Genomic DNA, 6,000 nt, shown 5'->3' on the forward strand with positions numbered 1-6,000 from the left:
TCTCGCAATTAAAATTTTGTGGACATGAGGTTACAGAATCGGAAATGCTTGAAAAAACATTTTCCACGTTTCACGCATTAAATATAACTCTACAGCAACAATATAGAGTGCGTAGACTTGCGAGATATTCTGAACTCATCGCCTGTCTTCTTGTGACGGAAAAGAACAACGAGCTATTAATAAGAAATCATCAGTCCCGACCCACTGGATCAATAACATTTCCATAAATAAATGATGTAAGTAAAAATGAATTTAAACCTGGAAACCAAAATCAAATTCAAAGACAAGGTTTTGGTCGAGGTCGTGGTCGTGGTCGTGGACGTGGAAGTGGTATTGGTCGTGGTCGTGGTCGTGGTCGAGACCGTGGTTTTGAAAACAATCGAGATAGTTATTTTATAACTCATCTCAAAAGGGGGTCACAAACCACCCACTGAAAAGGCATCATGAGAACATGATTGTTAATGAAAATCACTCGAAAAGATTTGAAAGTTCTTGTTTCAGATTCGGGACTCCAGGACATTGGTTTCGTATTTGTCGAGCTCCCGAGCGCCTTTGCAAGTTCTATAAAGAATCGATAAAGGGGAAAAAAAAGAGACCAATTTCACTGACCGCAGTGACCGTTTGAATGATTCAACTCATTTTGATGCTGCTGATTTTCTGAATGATTTCTCTGGAAATGATCAATATGTTGGTGGGATAGAAATGAAAAATATTGATGCTACAGATTTTCTCAATGATTTCTCTGAAAATGAACAATATAGTGGTAGAATATAAATGTACAATAATTTATTTTTCATGTATTCATATGATAATGTTTTATTGTACAATTATGATATGTGTTATATTTACATATGTATTGTCAGTAATTTTTTTTTCATTGCATATTTTTGAAGTTCAAATATGGAAAATGCCATGAACAAAACTAAACAAGGAACTAATCCCATGGAAGTTTGCATACCTAATAGTGGTACAACGCACACTATTCTCCGAGATAAAATATATTTCTTGGAACTAAAACCAACAAAACAATGGTGAATACAATATCAGGTCCTGTAGACTTGATTAAAGGTTGTGGTAAAGCACAATTTTTGTTACCTAATGGTACAAAATTTTTGATCAATGATGCTTTGTATTCACCACAATCGAAAAGAAATTTGTTGAGTTTTAATGATATATATTCCCATGGGTATGATACTCAAACAATGAATGAAGGGAATGAGAAATATATGTGTCTTATCACATATAAATCATGAAAGAAATATGTGATTGAAAAACTACCAATGCTCTCTACTGGATTGCATTATACGCATATAAGTCCAATTGAATCAAACATGGTAGTTGATAATTCTTCAATATTAACTAATTGGCATGATCGATTAGGACATCCTGGTTCAACAATGATGCGAAGAATTATAGAAAATACACATGGTCATCCGTCGAAAAACCAGAAGATCTTTCAGAATAATAAGTTTAAATGTAAAGCATGTTCTCTTGGAAAACTTATTATAAGACCATAACCAGCCAAAATCCAAATTAAATCACCAATGTTTCTTGAACGTATTCAGGGTGATATTTGTGTACCAATCCATCCACCATGTGGACCATTCATATACTTTATGGTATTGATTGATGCCTCCAGCAGATGATCACATGTATGTTTATTGTCAACTCGAAATGTTTCATTTGCAAGATTACTTGCTCAAATAATAAAATTGAGGAATCAATTGCCCGATTATACAATCAAGAAAATTAGACTTGATAATGCTAATGAATTTACTTCCTAGACTTTCAATGATTATTGTATGTCTATGAGAATCATTGTTGAGCATCATGTTGCTCATGTACATACACAGAATGGATTGGCTGAATCATTGATTAAACGTCTGCAAATGATTGCTAGACCAATGATTATGAAAACAAAGCTCCCTATTTCTATATGAGGACATGCAATTTTACATGCTGCTGCATTAATTCGCATCAGACCAAGTGTATATAATAAATACTCCCCATTGCAGCTTGCATTTGGTAAAGAAACAGACATTTCTCATCTGAGAATTTTTGGATGTATGGTGTATGTGCTTATTGCACCACCGCAACGAAAGAAAATGGGACCTCAAAGAAAGCTTGGAATTTATATCGATTATGATAGTCCATCAATCATTCGATATCTTGAACCTCAGATAGGCGACGTGTTCACAGTACGTTTTGCTGATTGTCATTTTAATGAGGAAATCTTCCCAATGTTAGGGGGAGAACAGAAACATACAGAAAAGAAAATTACATGGTATGCATCATCATTGTTACATATGGATCCAAGGACAAAACAATGTGAAAAAGATGTACAGCAAATTGTGCACTTGCAAAGAATAGCAAATCAAATACCAGATGCATTTGCAGATACAAAAGGGGTAACTAAATCATATATACATGCTGCAAATGCCCCGACTCGAATTGAAATTCCGAAGAAACAAATTGAAGATACTCATGATGTCATTAAACGCTTGAAGTGTGGAAGGCCAGTCGGTTCCAAGAATAAAAATCCTCGAAAAAGAAATTCATAGAGAAACACGATGATCACAAAATAAAGAATGATATTCTGGAAGAAACACATGATGATGAAAATGTTCTGTCAGAACCACAAACTGACGAGAATCGTGAAATCTCTATCAATTATATTAATACTGGAAAAATATGGAACCGAAAAGATATAGAAGAAATTGATGATATATTTTCTTATAATGTGGCAATCGACATAATAAATTATAATGAAGATCATGAACCAAAATCTTTTGGTGAGTGTAAAAATCGGCAGGATTGGATAAAATGAAAAGATGTTATCCCGGTTGAATTAGATTCGCTAAATAAACGTAATATTTTTGGACCTATAGTCCTTACACCTGAAGATGTAAAACCTATTGGATACAAATGAGTTTTTATTCGAAAGCGAAATGAGAAAAATGAAATAGTAAGATATAAAGCTTGACTTGTTGCACAATGTTTTTCTCAAAGACCTGAAATGGATTATGAAGAAACGTATTCTCCCGTGATAGATGCAATTACGTTTCGGTATTTGATTAGCTTGGCGGTATATATATATATATATATATATGAAAATCCATGAAAGATTTAAGATGTCTGAAGCACAAAGTTCAAAACCCAGAGAATGTTATTCTGTGAAATTACAAAGATCATTATATGGGTTAAAGCAATTCGGCCGAATGTGGTATAATCGGCTAAGTGATCACTTGATGAAAAATGGATATATAAATAATTCAATATGCCCTTGTGTTTTCATTAAAAAAACAACATCCGGATGCGTAATTATTGCTGTATATGTTGATGATTTATACATCATTGGAACGAATAAGGAAATTCAAGAAGTTGTTTCATACTTGAAGGAAAATTTTGAAATGAAGGATCTTGGAAAAATCAAGTATTGTCTGGGTTTACAAATTGAACAAAAAGAATGTGGAATATTTGTTCACCAGAAAAATTATACATAAAAGATCCTTAAACGTTTTAATATGGATAAATCAAATCCTTTAAGTACTCCAATGGTTGTTAGATAATTAAACATAGAAAAAGATCCATTCCGTCCATGTGAAGATGATGAAGTAATTCTTGGTCCAGAAGTACCATATCTAAGTGCTATCGGTGCCCTTATGTATCTAACAAATAGTACAAGGCCTGATATATCTTTTGCCATAAATTTATTGGCAAGATTTAGCACATATCTAACAAAGAGACACGGGAACGGAATTAAACATATATTCCGTTATCTACGAGGAACGACAGACTTGGGACTTTTGTATTCAAAAGATGTTAATCCAAGTATAATTGGTTATGCCGATGCTGAATACTTATCTGATCCACACAAGGCACATTCCCAAACTGTATATGTATTTACTCATTGAGGCACTGCAATTTCTTGGCGTTCACAGAAACAAACACTCGTAACAACTTCATCAAATCATGCCGAGATTATTGCACTAAATGAAACAAGCCGTGAATCTGTGTGGTTAAAATCAATGACCCAACATATCCAAATCTCATGCGGATATCATTCGAAGAGAAGTCTGTTATACTATATGAAGATAATGCTGCATGTGTTGCTCAAATGAAAGAAAGATACATAAAAAGCGACAGAACTAAACATATTCCTCCTAAGTTCTTCGCATTCACCAAGGAGCTTGAAAAAATAAATATATTGATGTTCGTCATTTTCAATCAAGTAAAAATTCATCAGATCTCTTCACAAAGACACTTCCTACGACAATATTCAGAAAGCACATATATAATATTGGGATGCGCAATCTACGAAATTTGTGAAGAACTGTTCGTGTCAACATGAGGGGGAGTTTACGTGACTGCGCTCTTTTTCCCTTACTATGGTTTTTATCCCAATGAGTTTTTCCTAGTAAGGTTTTTAACGAGGCAATATAAAAACACGTAATGAAGACAATCATTATGATTATTATCACAAGGGGGAGTGTTGGAAATTAATATTTGAATATTGAATATTTGAATGTTGAATATTTGAATGTTGAAAATAAGAGTTGTAAAAATTAAAAATTTGTGTGTGATGATGAAGGTAATGATGTAATTTATTTTTGGATTATTTGTAAAAAAATTCTATAAATAGATCTCTCATTTGTGAAGAAAATCACAATTGAGTTGAGAGAAAAATATTATAAAGTGTGTAGTGTGATAATTTTGAGAGTTTGAGATTTTTATTTTTTACCGTAAATTTTTACTTTTTCACAACAACTATAAATTATAATTGGGTACTACTATTATTATTTCTCAATGGTATTATATTATATTCAAAAAATTTAGTAATACTATATTAGTTAGGATCATGATATTTTATTTTTTTATTAAATATGTTACGATTTTGTGATATTGGATTTAGTATATATATTATATAATTTACATAGTATGTATATATTTCTTGAGTTGATTGCCAATTAAATCAGTTGAATTTATTTCAAATAAATAGCATCAAGTTAATATTATCATTAAATCAAGATTTCTGATTTTTTTAAAAAAAAATTAATGGATTGAAACAAAATAAAAAATATTTTTTGCAAATTGAAAATCAAGATATGAGATAACTAAACTTATTACAATATTAAAAATTTTAATATAGTTAAGTCTATTATTTAATAATTGATGACTAATTTAATTGAATTATATACACTTTCTATAGAGCTCGAGATATAAATATAACCAAATTAAAATTTTACAGTTAAAGTGAAATTGTAAAATTTTTAATTACATGTACTATTACAATATTAATATTATTATAATTACATGTATTATTACAATATTAATATTATTATTTTAAATATAATAAGTCTAATAGTTACAGTTAATATGGAAAAGTATATGTTTGGACTTTTGGAAGGATCAATCAAAATTTTGTATATAAAGAAAGTTATAATTAAGGGTATTTTTGTCGAATAATCTCTCCAATTTTTATTTACCTTACATATAACAATTATTCTTTGACTATGGAAATTTGCAAAATAACTACATATTAACACAACCAAATTAAAATTACTCAAAAAACATTCTAATTAATTATAAATAATATTATTATATAGTAAGGATTTTATTCACCCCTGAAAATTCTAAAATAAGCGATAATTTATTTTTATTTTGAATTATATATATATATATTATATTTTATAAAAGTTGATTACATGATAGAAATCGTCAAAGAAAGACACCAAAATATGTATATCCATTTATGCCCCTCCATTGTGGACAAATTCACCAAATTTTTTTCTATCAAAATTACTGCGTAATCTCTCACTATTTGTTATAATTATATTTTGATTTTTATTTAAATATAAATCAAATAAATTATAAAAAATATTGCGTGTATCGATGTACTGATATATATAATATGTGTGTGTGAATAATTTTTTGGGGTATTAGTGAGAAACAGTTAAAGATGAAGGGTCGAAAAATAAATTTGCTTAATCATTATCCCCA

Source organism: Primulina huaijiensis, chromosome 16 (genome assembly GCF_012295235.1).
Source record: "Primulina huaijiensis isolate GDHJ02 chromosome 16, ASM1229523v2, whole genome shotgun sequence".
Taxonomy (NCBI): Eukaryota; Viridiplantae; Streptophyta; class Magnoliopsida; order Lamiales; family Gesneriaceae; genus Primulina; species Primulina huaijiensis.